This window comes from Pavona decussata, unplaced genomic scaffold (assembly GCF_977016875.1).
Source record: "Pavona decussata unplaced genomic scaffold, jaPavDecu1.1 SCAFFOLD_299, whole genome shotgun sequence".
NCBI lineage: Eukaryota > Metazoa > Cnidaria > Anthozoa > Scleractinia > Agariciidae > Pavona > Pavona decussata.
Window position 1 is genome coordinate 195001 of NW_028145696.1, and position 18206 is coordinate 213206.

At 37.9% G+C, this 18206-nt stretch overlaps 2 protein-coding genes and 2 pseudogenes across 4 annotated transcripts in view; 1 reads left to right on the forward strand and 3 right to left on the reverse strand.

The window, feature by feature from the left end:
* Window positions 1–904, forward strand: part of LOC146454874 (uncharacterized) — an 8525-nt pseudogene extending 7621 nt beyond the window's left edge. Inside the window, exon 3 of the transcript XR_014859159.1 lies at window positions 1–904. This exon is cut by the window's left edge and continues 329 nt beyond it. The product of XR_014859159.1 is annotated as an uncharacterized LOC146454874 (transcript).
* Window positions 1–14964, reverse strand: part of LOC146454872 (uncharacterized) — a 30106-nt pseudogene extending 15142 nt beyond the window's left edge. Inside the window, exons 1-3 of the transcript XR_014859154.1 lie at window positions 14846–14964; window positions 14239–14345; window positions 12315–13184 (exon numbers count right to left, since the gene is read on the reverse strand). The product of XR_014859154.1 is annotated as an uncharacterized LOC146454872 (transcript). The remainder of the gene's footprint in view (window positions 1–12314; window positions 13185–14238; window positions 14346–14845) is intronic.
* The window catches only part of LOC146454870 (uncharacterized), a 234341-nt gene that overhangs the window by 77127 nt on the left and 139008 nt on the right, over window positions 1–18206 (reverse strand). The gene's annotated exons all lie outside the window — the stretch shown is intronic.
* The window catches only part of LOC146454873 (uncharacterized), a 32745-nt gene that overhangs the window by 13853 nt on the left and 686 nt on the right, over window positions 1–18206 (reverse strand). The window lies entirely within an intron of this gene.

The following is an 18206-nucleotide window of genomic DNA, read 5'->3' on the forward strand; positions in this document are numbered from 1 at the left end:
TTCCCTTTACGTACTACAACAACTGGTTAACCTTGACCGTGATGATTTTGTTAAATACGTGGTGTGTCCCAACTGCTCATCCCTGTATGACCCTGGTGACTGCACTCAACAAATTGGAGGAAGGATTGTTGCAGAGTGCTGTATGCACAAAGCTTTTATTAGAAGGGTAAGGGAGCAAGGGAATGTGGAGCGAGGCCCAACTTTGCCGACAAGTGTGAGCATTGGAGACAGCGAGAAGTTACAAATGGGGTTATCAGTGATATTTATGATGGCCAAGTATGGAAGGATTTTTTAACGTTCAAAGGACAAGACTTGTTAAAATCACCAAGAAGTTTAGCATTTGGCTTAAATGTGGACTGGTTTCAGCCCTATTCAAGACGGAGTGATGTTTCAGTGGGAGTAGTTTACTTAGTCCTACTTAACTTACCAAGGGAAGAGCGCTTTAAGTGGGAGTCAATGTAATTCTTGTAGGTGTCATACCAGATATGGAAACTATGCCCAAGAGTATAAACCCATTTTTAAAGCCTTTAGTAGATGAGATGCAAGTCCTTTGGAAAGGGATACGGCTCCATTCATGTCTGAGTCACATTCCTCTTGTATTCCGTGGTGCAATTCTTTTGGCAGCATCTGACATATTTCCAGCTGCTAGGAAACTTTGTGATTTTAAAGGCCATTTAGCTGAAAGGGCTTGCTCCAAATGTTTTAAAAGCTTCCCCGGATCTGTCAAGACTGGAAGGGATTTCTCTGGATTTGACAGAGAACACTGGCCAAGACGATGTAATGACTTACATTTACACCGAAGATATGCACACATGGAGAGGACGGATTAACAAGCTGGATGTAGGAACTGGTTTTGGAAGATTACCACATAAGATTGCCTCTAACCATAGGAAATACAAAGCTTCACAGTGGAAAAACTGGACAATTATCTACTCAACTAATGCTCTTCATGGTCTGCTACCAAATGAGCATTTGAACTGTTGGCATTCCTTCGTAATGGCATGTCGCCTTCTCACTGTTCCAGTTCTTTCACACAATGATCTAAACAAAGCTGACATGCTTTTGCTTAAGTTTTGCCGTCAGTTTGAGGAACTATATGGAAATAATGATGTTGGTATAAATATGCTTCTCCATTGCCACTTGAAGGAGTGTATTGAAGACTATGGCCCTGTCTACAGCTTTTGGTGCTTTGCCTTCGAACGCTACAATGGCATCCTTGGTAGTACTGCCACTAACAACAGGTCAATCGAAATCCAACTCATGAGGAAGTTTCTTTCAGAGCAATTTGTTTTCAATGTTGCCTTACTTGAGGAACACAGTGAAACTTTCACTCCCTTCTTCAATAAGTATCAAACATCACAGATGCCTGTAAGCATACCATTGGCTCATCAGTGTTGTTTCATATGTCAGCTCATGGACAACTGAGCACCATTGACTGGTCAGACATAAGCTGCCTTAAGCTGCCAAGTTCATATAAATTGATCTCTTTGGATTCCAATGATCACCAGCTCCTAGCAGAAACCTACCAAGCTATGTACCCTGAGAAGCACATAGAACAGGGCCCGGGCATGGTCAGTGAAATGTGTAGAAAATATAGTTCTGTCATATTAGCTGGAGAGAAGATTGGTTCTATGTTGGAATGCAGGTCCCTTCGATCACCAAGGGTGATGGCTTCATGGGCAGATCGTGATGGTCAAATTAAACCTACAGCAGCGATAAGACCTAGCTTTGTAAAATTTTTCGTAGTGAGCACCATCCGATTCGAAGAAGATATCTACCGGAAGCATGTTTTTGCATGTGTCAACTGGTACAAAGAGGATTTGCAGAGGGAACTTTATCGTCGCCCTGTGGAGATCTGGAAATTAAGAACTTTCAATCAACCTGGACCTGCAAACTTTATGCTTGTGCAAACATGCCATTGTAAGTTTGCTGCTGCATATGAGAAAATTAATGGAGTTAAAAAGCAGATAGTGTGTCCAATCCAGCGCACTTTCTGCTAATTCTATATGTACCATGATGTATTATCAAGAGGGAGATTCTTAGATGTTGTAACTAGGAAGCATTGCTTAACATCATATCTTGGAAATTCATATTAGCTGTTTGGTCATGTTTGTTGCATCAGAAAGATTCGAAAGTTTTCTATTCACAATCGTATTTGGTCTACTTAGGCCATTTGGCTATATCAAAAAAAAAAAGAAAACACTTTTGCATGGACACACTTTGCCTTGAAAAGTAGTTCACAGTTGTCAATATGCAAAACATGGTGTGTTCATTTATTAGAATTTCCATGATGTGAATAAGTACAATGTATTTCAACATTTTCTATTTTGTAGTATTTTTGTCTTTATTAACAGTAATTATTTGGGTCAAATTATAAAGAAAGGCTGGATTCTCTCTGATTTGGAGAAAAAGGTGGGTAATCTACCTCCCTTCCTTTGAGTTTAGCCAGTTGAGGGCTAAATGTAGCCTAGTTCCAAGGTCTCTTTCTGTCTTTCATCTCAGTCTATCCATTTCGGTTACATCGCAGAAAGGAAAATAATAATTAGCGAGGACCTGGGAGAAAGCCACACACCTGCCCGACTAGGCAATGTGAAATGCCTTAGCCGGCCATGAACAATGGCAATTTTTGAAAGTTAAATTTGTTTGCCCTAGGACGTCTTGCCTAGGTAAATGTACTTTAGAAAATGCTACAAAATAGTGAAGTATGACATAATACTGTTAGCAACAGCAGTTCTGTAGGTAAGAGTCTTCCCCATGAGACACTTGTTAAGCTGGACCTATTTAAAGAGAATGGAAGAGACAATATAGGTCTTCTTTGAATGCATCAAAGTGGGCTGATACCAGTTTTTCAAATTGATATCATACCACGATAAGAGTAGCAGTTGTTTACCCATTTTGAGTTACCGTAACTCAGGTCTAAGACTCAAGCTCAGGTTAACGTTATTACTCCTTAAGTACTCTTTAAATAAAACAATACAATTTAGCTTCTGTTAAAGAAAAAAAGGTTAATTATTTATCTAGAAAATGATGGCATGCTTTATACAATTCTTGCTGTGATACTACAGATTGTTAATTGAAATCTGTAACACTCTTGTATGGAGTTACACAACTTAACTCAATATATATGTAATTAGGATCTTATTATTGTGTTTATTTTACTTTGAGGGGTGTGGCCGTAAAGGAAGGATTTTTAGGTTTAGAAGTTACAATAGTGCCAAGGACTTTTTGGGATCAGTTTTAGACTTGCTATTTTTCTTGTTATAGGTAGGTTTTTTTTGTCCTGACTTGGTTAGACCTATGGATATTTTTGTGTATTCAACTACCTCTTCATTCGCACGTCCATGCCTTTTTTAACCTGAGTTTCAGGCCTTCCTAAGGGGAAAGGGTGGGGGAGAGGGGGCTGGTGCCTTTTTGAGACGCCAGTACGTCTCAGTATATTATGTCTAATTGCAAAACTATTACTGTAGACAAGGGTGTAGGTTGTTGACTTCACCAGATTTAGGACTAAAATTTTACTCTACAAGTTAGATGTTTTAAAATAAAAGGTTCTTATTGGATTGTAAATACGCAGCCTTGAGAATCGCATTGTCTCCCTGTGAGTATTAGAAGTTCTACACTGCAGAGTTTATAGTTGTTCCCATTTTTGTATAAAATCCCATAATTCGTTTTGAATCGCTGAAGTTAGCGCTGCCTCACATTTCTGAATGTGAGGAATGTCATGACGGGACCGGCTTCAGTTTTGGAAACAGTTCACAGCGTCTAAAATCAATCTCTTATTGATATTTGTTGGATTCATTTTCCATCCATTTTCTGCCTTTTTGAGAATATTTGCACATTGTTTCGAGCTCTGATTTGAAAATCATGACCAGCTTTATTTCGTTAATTTTTAATGTAACTTGATGCTGAAAACACGCGGCCAAACTCTTCACTGTCTTTGTAACCATTTCAGCGTACCACAACACCGTGCTATCGTGTGTTTTCGTCATCCTAACCCTGTGAAGCTCGGGCGAAGAATTCTGGTTATATTTGTGACCGTTCATAAGATCGTCCCATACTTTGTTCATCCGAGTATTACTCTTGCTCCAGAGGCCCGTTGACTTTAAAATCAAAAAGATCAAATAACTCCATTCGGTGCCCGAATATCAAATGTGAATTCTGTTGCGGCGATACAAAAAGTTTCAAATATTCACATTCAATATAAAGAGTACTCTTGGCGAAGGGACCATGGGACGGGCAAGCAGTAGAAACTCCTGATTGTGTTTAAGAATGCAGCCAATTAAGAGTCTTTTTCTGATCTTTAAGTCCCTTTTATTAACAACTTAAACCTCATCTTTATTTTACGTTACTTCATAAACATTGAACTTTACGAGGCTACGTAAAGACGCGTAAAGTTTATGTACAGCTTTGCGCAAATTTACGGTCTCTTCAAAGTTTTGTAAATTTGCTATTTCGTCATTGTTCTGTTTTGACCGAAAGTTAACGCTTAGTCTTCTAAAAATCGCTAAAATTTCCAAACACTGTTAAATACAAGCACTAAATCCAAAAACGCGCGATTAAATAATCTGTCTCGTTTCAAAGAAGAATGGGTGACGTAGCGCAGTTCTGGGTATATCACAGTTACATCGAGTGACTGCAAAGGCTCTACCGATAAAGACGACTTCGCAAAAAATTTCTCAGTCTGGAAGTCTCCTTCGATTTGGAAGACTATCTAGTAACTGGACTACTATTTGTCTCCATTTATATTTAAGAACTTAAAATCGAAAAATAAGCCCTGGAAAAGTCCATCGGTCTTAGAGAAGCTAAGAGAGTCCACAAGAGATCTTCACCTAATCTTTGCTTCGCAAATGATATGAAGAATATAATCTTAGCCAATTCTACTTTACGGGCCCTTAATCACCTTTACATAGGAATTAAACCTTAGGTTTACTTCGGCTTTACGGCACATTAAGTAGGACGTCGTAAAGGCAGCACTTTACTTTACCTTTACGACTCGTTAACAGAGCTTTACGGACTTACGCTATTCTCGTAAAGTTGCGTAAAGTTCGGTTTACAGCTTTACGTAACCTTACGGCGCGTACTAAAGTTTAGTAAATCTGCATTTTGTTTGTATTGTACTGTATTTTTTTTTAGAATAATTGTTGCTTAATTATTTTTAGAAATGTGTGGTTACCCCCAATTTTCGTTTTTGATTTCAACAGTTCTTGCTAAGATCCGCTTTCCCAGCAAGAAAAACAAATAGATAATGTTACTTAGACACGATAAATCCTTCAGTATACAATGACCAGAAATGATAACTAGACAAACCAACTACAGCACGATAATGGACGGAAATGTGTAATCCTTTAGCCCGTGATTAAAAAATCACGAAAACTTATTTGTACCTCTTTTGATTCAGTGTAAAAAGGTAATGAGCTTTATGTACACGTCGAAACTCAATCGCAAATAAGAATGATTAAGAATGTATGACATGAGGTCATTACAAAAACTAGTAAAACCACTATTTAATACGAGGAATTTTTCTATAGTTGTCAGTTGTGAGTTAAAGTTCCTTCAAATGCCAGTTGTCAGTAAAATTGAAGAATACTTTCCAGTTTTCAGTAAATCATTGCTTCATCGAACCATGGATGCCCCGTGAAAATTGTAGAGAGCAAGCGAAACGTAAGAGTTCTCCTGGGGCAACAATAACGTTACGAGTTTTGTTTAAACAAAAAAAACAAACAAACAAACAAGTACAGGAGTTTTACTTACAGCCCCTTCAGCTGGGTATTGTTATCAAAAACTCCTTTGGGCAGTTCCTTTAGCTGGTTGTTATTCAAGCGCCTGCCAACAAATAACCATACCCTGATGGTGACTATCGTGTGACATATATTTGATATTTAGTTTAAGGTGTAAGATACTATCGCTTATCGAGGGTTATCTTGGAAAAACAATGACCATCTTTTTGAAAGAATATGTTAGGTCCTTTTCTTGAAGATTTAAACTGAGGTTGCAAGATATTTCTAACTAAGATCCGCGGATAATGCAAATATTTATTCTTGATTGTGATCCTTATGTAGTTTCGGTAGCGTGGCTATTCCGCACCTGAACTAACAGAAAATATTTCAATTGCCTCGGTAAGCCAATAATATTCCATTTCATTTTTCGCTCTAAAGCATACTCCTAGTAAGTTGTCAACCTAACGGGGCGAAAGCTCTTGCCGACCCTGCTTAATCAGTCATGGCTTTGGTTTAATGTAACTGATGGCAAAGACAAACGTATCCAAAAAAGAAAAATAAAGAGAAAATAAGAAACAGAGATATAAGTAATATAAGGTAACTACCAAAATGAACAAAAAGACTATTTAATACTGGAAGGTTTTCCAATAATGAACGGAGAAAGGAAAGTTCCTTGCAGATGCGTGACACTTGAAAATGTTTTCGGATTGGATTGATATAAAAATAATTATCAAAAAGTGTCAAAAATGGTTTGAAAGAAACACAGACGTTTCGGGTATATAACCCTTCTTCAGTGTGGAGAAAACCGTTTTCTCCACACTGAAGAAGGGTTATATACCCGAAACGTCTGTGTTTCTTTCAAACCATTTTTGACACTTTTTGATAATTATTTTTATATCAATCCAATCCGAAAAGGTTTTCCAATAGCTGTTTTAAGTAGAAAGTTAAGGCTGTCTCAATTTTAGTTGTCAAAAAATTCCAAGTAACCTTTTCAGTTTTCGGTTACAAACATAGCACTCATCCTCAAGCAGGTTTGCTTGTTTTGAGACGTCTTATGCTAAATGCAGTAAGAACAATCGGTAAAATTTAGGAGGAAAAAATGGTTTAATATACGATCTGAGTTAACTATCAAAATACTCGCGCGCCAATTGGTTGAAATCGATAACGTGTTTTTCATTATGCCCTTCATCACATTCAGAAAGTGCAGTGTTGGCGATAACTCATGGAAATCATGCGCTATTGCAAATGGCTTGGAGGTTTGCACAGGTTGGAGATGAGGAGATCCCTCAAATCATCAGTGACTCGATTCCAACGAAGACAAAGAGACAAACAGCCTGGAGTGTTTCCATTTGAAAAATAAAAGTGAAACAAAACGACTGAAATTTTGTCTGTGCTTTTCTGTAAAACTTATTTGTCGTTTGCGAAAAACAGGTGATTTCCGCCATTCGGGCTTTCTGAAGCGTAAGCTTTTTAAAAAAAGAACCTTAAAAAGCTGAATGAAACTATAGTAAAATTACTGTTTTTCTTTTCGCTACAATCTAGAATGGCTGCAACTGAGATAGGATTGATATAAAAACGAATATCAAAAAGTGTCAAAAATGGTTTTCAGTGAAAGAAACACAGACGTTTCGGGTATATATTACCTATCTTCAGTGTGGAGAAAACCGTTGAAATACGCTACCGGACACACACGCGCGCATATGACTAGTAGCGCGCGCATGCATTAAAAGTTGCAAGTCAAATACAGCTAAAATTGACTTTAAGTCCATCCGGCTGAACAGATCCAAGTTGGAAAGTTAATCCTGATTTCCTTTCACCGTTCATTATTTTCAACTGAGATATCCGTCTAAGAATTGGAGAACTTCAGTGCAGAAATATTTGCCGATCGACTGAGTAAGTCTTACCAAGAACTAAAACAAGACGAAGGGAAGGACTAGAGCCGTTCAACTCATGCAGCAATAAGAGAGGAAATCAACAGTAACTTGACTTCAGAAACAGTTGGAAAGACATTTTCTATTATAACTGATCCTATTTTCAAACCGGCAAACAAGTTCTTGAATGCGAAACTGAAAAAATTCAAGGAAAGTGGTACGTCTAAAGTCAAACATCATGCTAATATTCAGCCCGAGGACATACAAAAATGCTACGAAAGCGGTGTTTTCGCTGGCGATTCGCCTATTTCGTTACTAAGGGTGAATTGGTTTAATATAAACCTGCATTTAATCTGCCGAAGATCGCCGAAGAGGTGGAGAAAACCAACGAAGAAACGTTTTTGTTTTCCTGAAGAAAGACGCAAGTGAAGTTGAATATGTTTAAATGGCCTAGAAAGAAAAAACAAAAAATCATCCTGGCTGGCTTAGCAGGGCTGTCAGCTCTGCCGTATAATCCGGGAGTATCCAGATTTTGAACCGTATCTCCCGGTCTCCAGATGTAGGACTGTAATGTCCAGATTTTGAGCCGTTTCTTCTGGTCTCGAGATTTATGTCATATGGTAGACTCGGTTTTCTGATACATAAATCTGAAATGTGTAGCGTTGTTTCTGCTAGTGTTTAATGTACGTCCCCCGCCTTCCCCCCCTCCCCCCCCCCCCCCCCCCCACAACAACACACACACACTGAACCCGTGAATTTGGCCTTGCTGGGACGCCTCTGTAAGGCGCTTTGTTATTGCTGGCCGGGGAAGTCATATTCTCCATATTTGAAGACGTGTAAGGTTGACAGCCCTGGCTTAGTGACAAGGCCGACGAAGGGACCCTAAAATGTTTTCTACTGGTGGAGCCAGCTGTCCAGTTCTGTTCCTTAAAAAGTTAATTCAGGTTCTTAAACCAGGTGAAGAGGAAACAGTTTCAGAGGCCGAAAAGGAAATTATGTGCTGGCGAAGAAATCTTCGCCTAAGAAGGCCTCTTGCAGTATTGAAAATTTCTCGTTCATTGTACAACCAGCGTGTGCGTGTATTTGTAAACAAAACACTCACAACAGACAAACAGTCTCTAACCCATTCGTACTAATTAATACTACCTGTATTTTCAAATCTATGGCATCCAAAATTCATATCTGTTTAAACAACTTAGTCATATATTTCATGGCTCATCAACTGCCCTTGGGTTTCTTTTAAATTTCTTACACAAGCCACTAGTTGACAATTCAACACTCTCCTCCTGGCAATCAGAACCGAGGAGAATTTATGAAAAATAACAACTGCGAATTTTACAAATAATTTACGGCTGGATACCTGGAAAGCGTTGCAACAAATGTGTATATTTTTTTAAGGCTAGACAGTTCAAAAGTTCAATTTCTCAAAATCTACTTTATGTATCACGTTCGAATTTTCAGGGAATTCTAAGATTGCAGTGTCATTGTAGTGGGGGGGGGGGGGGGGGGGGGTAAAACTTTTGTTTGAAAGATTTTTGGGGGAGAGGGTAAAATTTTCATACACTCGATTTTTTAGAAAACCACCGCTCATCCCCCCCCCCTCCCCCTCCCCCCCAGGACGTAATAAACAATCAGTCCCTAAGGCCGGTTCACATGATACCAGGTGTATCCCCGCGTAAATCGTACGTGTATTTTGACAGCCAATATATTTTAAATTTGATTGATATTAGGGCGGTTTGTACGAAAGAGTCCGCTCGATTTGACAAGAAAGCTGGTGAGCTCTGCAACATATTTCCTGAGTCAGGAATCGTTTGGCTCCAACTCGTGTGTCAAAATACAGAGAATATTCGTCTTCCGATACTGTCCGGCCTCAAAATTCGCCGACAGGACAAGAAGTCCATCTCTAGTATTTATACCTGCAAATAAACTACCATACAGATTCATCGGGTTGGATTATCCATCTCTGCTGTAAATTCACCAATTCTGACTTTAGCACACATTAACTCATTCACTTATTATATTACGCACTGACATTTGTGTTTTTAATCATGTTATGTGTCTGTAGCCTTCAAGAGACTTATTTTGAGTTCATTGGGTTCAATGGTCGAGTGTTCCAAATATTAAGTACGGTGCTGCTTTTGTTACTAAGCATACGTTCTGCGCATCTTGAGCTACTCGGGTTTGCTATGGGTGATACACAACGAAACAAACTGTTATTTAGACTGTGTTGCGCACTTGGTGGATAAAAATAGTGGTAAGTTGTATTCTAGCGCAAAATATAAAATAAAATACCAGACGTTTCGAGGCTGCTGCCTCTTCATCAGTGGTATGTTGCAACTGAATAAAACGCGCGCTTCATACAAAACAAATTTAAATTAAAAAATGAATTTAAATTGATACGTGATGTAACTTGCGCGCGCCGATTTGAGAGTCTTAAATAAAGTTAAAGTCAGTATTGAGGCCAAATGGATGCAAAGTCCGGTGTTTAAGTATGAGTTTGGCCTCAAAACGGCGTCTGTCCAAGGTGCTTTGGAAGCCTCACCGGATTGCGGAAACAAGCATGTCCTCAGTGGAGTGGCTCGGTAATGTAAAATGGCGTGCAACTGGGAGGTGCCTGTTTAAACGTAGATGTTCACGAAATCTGTCTCCCAGACGTCTACAGGTCTCACCAATGTATAGTTGTTACAAGCCCGGTATTTGATGACATAGACTACGTTGTTGCTGGTACACGTGAATTTGTCGCTAATGGTTATACGTCCCCAGGACTGTCTGCAAATGCTGCTCAAGACGTTCGTATGAGTGCAAAGTATTACACCGCGATCGGCCACATGACAATGTTACACGGTCATCATCGACAACGGTCGTGTCATGAAGGGTACTCCTAACCAGGGAGTCACGCAGATTGCTAATAAAACGCAGATAAAATGTGCAAAGTTTGAAAAATCGCTGTGGTGTCCGAGTCATTTCGTAATAAATGGAGGTTGCGTGTAAGGATGCTTTTGATCAGTGTGTTGGTAGGATGGTATGTCAACACCAGAGGGATGGTAGGCTGGTCAACGACTATATCCACAGGCTCAGAAATAATTGCTTCACGGGGTGTGACTGCCACGCGAATTCGAGCTTGTTGAATAATTTAATTGTTGTGGATAGCCACCATTAATAAAAAAAACAGTCATTTCCTTGCTCTTACTATCAAAATCCCTCTCGTCACTGCAGATGCGTACAGTCAATTTCTCCGCTTACGACGCAACTTAGCAAGTGCTCTTGCCATTTAAAAAGAAAATTCGGGGTAAACATGCATTTTTTAGAGATAACAAAGCATCAATTTGAAAAAAAAAACGCCATACATTAACGAAATAGCAACTTGACTATTCCGTAAAGCTACCGTAATGCTGTGCTTTAAGTAACTTTACGTGACTTTCCAAAAATGTAAAGTTCAACTTTACGCAAGTTTACGGTGACCCGTAAGTCTTGATAATAGCACACTCCTTTACGGAACATTTACGTATTCTGTAAAGCTGAAGTAAAGATAAGATTTACACAGACTTACGCTTATTTACGTATCGTAAATCTGCTCTTTACGAGGCTTTACATTGAGCCGTTTTGCCTCGGTAAAGGTTACATTTTACGAACGTTTACTGTTCCGTAAAGCAGCTGTAAGGACGTGATTTACGTTCCTTTATGCGTAATTAAAAGACTGGTAAAGGTGGCCTTTTTGTAGCTTTACGTAACACCGTAAATGCATTTTAAGGCTGAGACTTCACCAGTGTTTATTGTTCCAGAGAAGTTTATCTTCTTTCACGGACTGTCACAGCGGTATCAGCTAGGGTATTTTAGTTGTAACGGCATGGCATGACTGTTGTCAGTGGTTTAACTTCAAAAAGTTACACTCCTCTGGCAAGGGTGCAAGGAAAGGGCAAGTTGATCGTATTCCCAAACCATCAGTAAAAGGACACAGTTTCATTTCTGTAAGTTTTTTATTAATTACTTAACAAAAGTGCGCTTACAAATACAATCAAAGCTGACAATAATTATTAATAAAAATCAGTCGAAGTACAAAAACCGATATAAAGTGATACTGTACTAAGATATTGAAATTTAACAGCTCACGGAAGTGGAGGCTTCAACACATTTCTTAATCCAAAAAAATAAAATTCGTGGTGTTAGGGACACTTGACCCCTTTTGAGAATGGCATTATTTACAAGTAACGGTTAAATCTGACTTCTGCATTTTATGAAAAATCCCACTAATTTTGATCTTTTACTTTTTACTTGGGAACTCTTTGAACTGTAACATAATCAAGAAAAGTCCTATCTATTCAATAGTATTTGTTCTCAAGCTATTCCCGAGGTATTAGAGACACTTTACTCCTTTTGAGAATGGTCCATTATTTACAAGTAACGGTTAAAACTGACTTCTAAATTCCAAGAAAAATCTCACTAATTTTGATATTTTACTTTTTATTTGGGAACTCTTTGAACTGTAACATAATCAAGAAAACTCCTATCTATTCAATAGAATTAGTTCTCAAGCACTTAAAACTTATTTGACAAAATTCATAATTTTAATTTAAGAAGTTGAAATCTCACCTATTTGCATATTACAAAATTAAAAAAAAGCTTCTTTTAAAAGGAAAAAGAGGAGTCTTTTCCATAATCATCTGGCCCATGCTGTTGGAAAGAGTAGTAAATTTATTACAAATTATAATGCTTCAATAACCCTAATAACCACGTTATACATAGCAAAATACTGAGCATATTCACATAAAATGTTGAAACTAGGTGAATATTCAGGTTTCTGTCAAATGAAATAATCTCTCCCTTTAAACAACTTGGGCCAAACTTCTTCATTTGAAAAAAGCAACCAAAATTTATTAACCCTTCCACTTCCAGAAGTGATCAACATGAAATTTCTCCTTACATTATGAATGTATTATCAACCAGAAAGGTGATGAATATAATGCAAATCATCAGCTTAGTGATATTGTTTGATGTAACACCAAAGTCTGTGAACTTGAAAAAATATATATGGCAGTCAGTGAGGAGAATTAATATTCAGATCATAGAAGTGAAAGGGTTAAGATCATGGAGGAATATGGATATAAAAACCCTATTGCTGCCTTGTACTGCGGGGAGTACTAAAATGGAGGGGATCTAAAACGCAATCCCCTCCCACTGTCAGTGAGCGACTTGAAGAAACAACACCAGTGGAAGAGGCAGAAGAAGGAGAAATACGGGCTACACCCCTTCATACTGGTGTTGTTCTTCGAACCGCCCACTCAACAAAATTGACTGGAACATCCCGACTGGACATCTCCTCATGAAGCTCCCCAGGAACTAGGGATTGTCGTACCCTTTGTGATAAGCTTTTCTCATACACTGTATCCAGTGCCTTTTTTGCCTTGGTGAGGCGTGTTCTTTCCCAAGAGAGGTGCTTGACTTGGTAGCACACCAGTTCACGAGACTCAGAGTCAGACCCACTTTAATACCAGTTCTCATCGGGGCTGGTGTATTCTGGGGTTAAAACTTCCTGTACTTCTTCCTTTGTTGTTGCCGTCCAGTCTACACACTCTAATGCCGTCAATTTGTGTTCAAGTTTCTGTGGAACAGTTGAAAGGTAACCTTGTTATTCTCACACTAAAAAGTTAACATTGTAAATATTTTCTTTTAAATTATCATAACGGTAACTTTTTTGCATTGCTAAATACATATAAAACTGACTTCATTGATCAGATGTGCATGACAGACAAGAAAACCATACAGGTAATACATGAATCTGCACATTCGTAAAATGTCAAAGATTAATCTTGTCATTCACGATATAAAGCTAAAAGAAATCTCATCAGGCCTACTAATTAACCCAGCCAGCTTTTTTTGGACGGTGCACCTTTAAAATTAGGCTCAAGTATTTCTGCGCTGTTGAAATTTACCCAATGATAACTGTAACACCTCTTTCAGACAGTGAAGTTTGCCCAGAGCTGGTATTTAGCAACATCCCTACATTTTACAGACTGAGCTAATGTCAAATATAAAAATGGTGAACAATATTATATTGTCTCTTTTATGAGCAGATATAAAGATGCCAATTTCTGATGTTAACGAATGTTGTAACACTAGCACTATTAATGATAGATCAGAGAATTTACTCTGCAGTATAATTATGTTGTAATACTAAGGGAAGCCATGAATTTCCCACTGTGCATCAGCCCAAGTGAGGAAATTGGAGACCTCACAATGTAAGGGAAAAACTCTTGACCTTGTTGGGAACTGAACCCACAACCTTCAGATTTTATTATCATTGCTCTACTGATCAGCTATGAGGCCAAATGGGAGCAAGTTGTGGGTAATTATGGTGGAAATCAGGAGGTGATATGGGTTCGATTCCTGTCAGGGTCAAAGATAATTTTCCTTGCCTTGTTTGGTCGACTACCATTTCCTTACTACAGCTTATAGCCAGTGGGAAATTCATGGATTCCCTTAGCACTAGATACTCCACTGATATCATTTTTTCTTAAAGCTACGCTCAACATAGCATTCATAACTAGACAGACAACAGTTTTATTTTGTGTTACTAATTAATTTCTTATTACAAATTACACTCTTTAATGCAAAAGAAATACATGATGGGTACAGGTATTTCAAAGTAAACTTACATCTCTTTTTCATCCTTGTCTCCTACAGGTTTGCTTGTCCTCAGCTGTAGAGTTGATTCTTCTTGTCCTTGCATCAATGTGGGACCTGTGATAGGTCTTACAAGCCTCTGTAAAATGAACAGCAAACAACATGTTTAACCATATGAGCTACATGTACCATAAAAAAATGTATGAAAAAACAAAACCGATAATAACTATGAAAACAAAAAGTTTAAAATGAAAGATGCACTGAGAGAATATACCCTCCAACTACATTTAGCTCTTAAGTTCTGTCAGTAATAATTAACTTTCGAACAAGGCTTCAAAGGGCAAGGGCGTGAATGTACTTGGCTCATTTCTTTTATTTCAGCTCAAATACTTTGCTGTGTTTTAAAAAATAGTAAAGGACTTATTCTTTTATGTTTATGCCTTTTGCTGAAACACTTAACAGTGATCTAAGCTTTCCCACATGTGATACATTAAGTCTCTACACACGTAGAAAGAGACCTTATTGATTGGAGCAAACTCTTTCTCATTAAGCAAAATAGTCATGATAGAATTGCATTGAAACCTTCATGCAATCATTATTGTTTTAGAAGCACTGTAATGTAAGGAAAAAAAAACTTGCCTCTCAGTTGTGCAACAGACCAAGGGCAGTGCTTGTTTCCACCATAATCACTGTAAATTGACTCAGTCTGCAATTTTGGTAAACACAGTGCAGTTTTCTTCACTTGCAGTCCTAGACATCCACAACAGAAAAGAAAGCAATCAAAACTTGACAAAGATAAACAAATTATAGATCAGATCTTAACCTTATGATGGGATGATATTGTCTTCCAAAAGCCTCAAACTTACAGCTGCACTCAACATAGTGTCAGTTCCCGTACAATTTGTAGGACGTTCTTGATTTTTTAGAGCAGAAGAAAGCAGGGTAGAGTTTGTGGGCTATGGAAACAACACAATATCATTGCCTGATCTGGGATGAGGCACTAGAATATATATTAGAAACTAATATATTGTGATCAAAAGTCCAAACAGTGTGGCTTAAAAAAAAAAACAACACAAGTCTAGCATGGACCCTAAAAAAAAGCAGCTACAAGTTGTATACATGCACTCTAAGTTTGTGTCATTTTGAAAAACAAATTTTATCATTTAATGTTCTAAAAATAACTTTTTTAAAAAGTTACCAAAACATCATGCAGACTATTGCAATGGTGAACAAATCCAGTAAAATCTCCATTTCCATTTCAGGCTTTGTACATTTTACAGAATTCATTCTAGAGTGTAAAAAAAGGCAGAAAGTAAACCATGTGCAAGCATTATGTCATGAAAAGTTTTGTTTGAAACAGGTATCCACAACAGCAACCAACAGCTCAAAGCCTATTGAGTAATATGACGTAGCTAAATTATCCAGTTGACAAAACCTGATCAATATACATTTACTGTTAACTAAATTAAAATTTCTTATTGTTTCGACTATTAATAATAAATATTGGCTACCATGTCCTAATGAGAATAGTATTTTCTTTCAATCAAATTGAAGCATACGCTGTATGCTGATATTAGATCCTTGCCTTCATTGATTTTTATAACTGTTTACCAGAAAGGAATATTTGCCAACTTGGAAGATAAAATGTTGTGTAGCACAGCGCTGGTTATACATTTACCTGAGAAATCAGACAGATAATTAACTGTACAGTGTAAATCTAGGTGTGGAAAAGAAACTGCTTAATTTACTACTGAGCACTCCCCAGGAACAAAAATTAATGTGATTCACATGGGACAAAAAAAAAACATTTGATTTGGAGGGATTTGAACCCACCAACACTTTATTCTTTACCTTGTGTGGGCCTATTTCCATACTTGGGCAATCAACTCAAATATGGGAAATTAGGTGTTTAGAACTTTTTTTCAGGGATAAAATACAGGGTTCTTCTTAAAATTTGTTTCCAAAGTGCGCTGGAACAGATCACGAGTTGTTCTTTTCAAGAATTGAGTTGATTTCATTCCTCTCATCATTCTAGAATTATTTGGCAGCTGATTGAAGATCTTACTGTATTTCATCATTTTTAACAAAAGATAGCTGTAAATAAATTTGAGTGCTAGCATTTCGAGAGTTTCCCCAAATTCCGGGTGCAAGGAAATTCAAAAGAATGGCTAACTAAAGGCTTAAAACATCACGCTCAAATCTCTTTACCTTATCAATAATTTTGTAACTCTGTTGATGAAACCAGACATTTGTTTCCCCTCCCCACCAACACAGCACCACAGTTTCTTTACGGCGGGTCTAAAACGCAGGTCACAGGTTGCAGGCACAACCCTAACCCTAACCTTGGGTTAAATTAGGGTTTAGGGTTAGGGTTGTACCTGTAACCTGTTACCTGTGTTTTAGACCCCTCGGTTTCTTTAGAAACTTACCCCCTAACTTAAGGCGTGTTTGATTTACCCTATTCTCGCAAGATTTTCACTCAGCCCCATACAGAAATTATGTAAGCGATTTGCGATTCAAACTCAATTCATGCTCGTTCTTTGTATTAGAGGGTTAGTATGACACTGCTGCATGCATAATTAATATATGGGACTGTGCGGAAATCGCTCTGAAATGAAGCTTATCATGTGTCAGGGAAAGTTTGCGGATACGTCTTCCCAAATTTACTTAGAAAGAGAAATCTAACAGATTTTCCTCTAATTCCGGAATACATGTACGGTCAATCAAACGCAACCTTTAATAGTTACCAATTCAAAGCTTACTGATGGAGTGATAAAAATCTGCGAGTCAGCGAGCCATGCGAGCCAAGGTGTGAGCCATGCGAGCCGTGCGAGCCATGCGAGTCATGCGAGCCACAGTATAAATGTTGAGAATTTTTATTTGTTTTATTTACATTCACATAAGAACAAGAACAAGAGCATCGGAACAAGATGAATAACATCGCAATATTTAATTCTTACAGTGGGACAACGCAAACCATGATACTTTTTGTTACAGTCAACCCAGGTCACGCGTGAACGATATTTTTGAAATTTGAACGGAATTTTGAAATTTACATGACTGTCAGTTTTGAAAGTCGCCAACGAGATTTCAGAGTCCCTGTATAAATTTCCCTAGCTTATTGACGGTATAAAGCTATGAATTTTTCTTTACACTGCAAAATTGAATATTTCAAGAATAACAATTGTTTCCCAAGTATTTTGAATCTTTTTTTTTTCCAGTTAATGCGTCTTTTTCTGAACGATTTCCAGAGAAATGTCCAACATTCCATTCACACGTCGGACATTACAAAGAGAAATTCGAATGTTCATTTCATTCTTGGAAAAACTGTTCACGCGTGACCTGGGTTGACTGTAATTGACACGTCAGGGCTGATTGTCAGTGTCATTCCAAACTTGTAAGGTATGATAAATGAGTACTCAAAGATGAGCAAAGTCAATATTGTCGCACTAAATTCAATTTGAAAAGAGGCAGCGTAACAGAAGCATTTGCCGTCAGCTGGTGGGTCGAATGCTATCTCGAAACCAACCTCTGCCACTCTAGTGGCGAGTTTTGAAGAAAGACTTGTCTACGGGAAAGGACAACCACATGCAGCAGTCAGCCAACCGACAGAGTGCTGATAACTCTGATTCTCGACTAAAGACCAAACCTGTTAAAATGGCGCGATTTACTCACCATTCTTGACGCCAACACACGGAGATCGAACAGTGCTGTTCTTTTGCTTTTTTTTTTCTTGAATGAAGTTCCACGTGGATATCAATGAATGACATGTATCAATAGATACCTATTCGAGTAGCGGTGCAGCCGTATGTTTTTCTGTATGTATTTTTTCTGAAGTCTTGAACCTTAATAAATTTTTGCGTATTGTTTTTATTTTTTTGCGCATCTTGGGCGATTTTGAATAGGCAAAATTCTCTCCAAAATTATAACAAAAACGAAAAAAAAAAAAACAAAAAAAACAAAAAAACAAAAAAAAAAAAAAAAAAAAGAAAAAAATTCG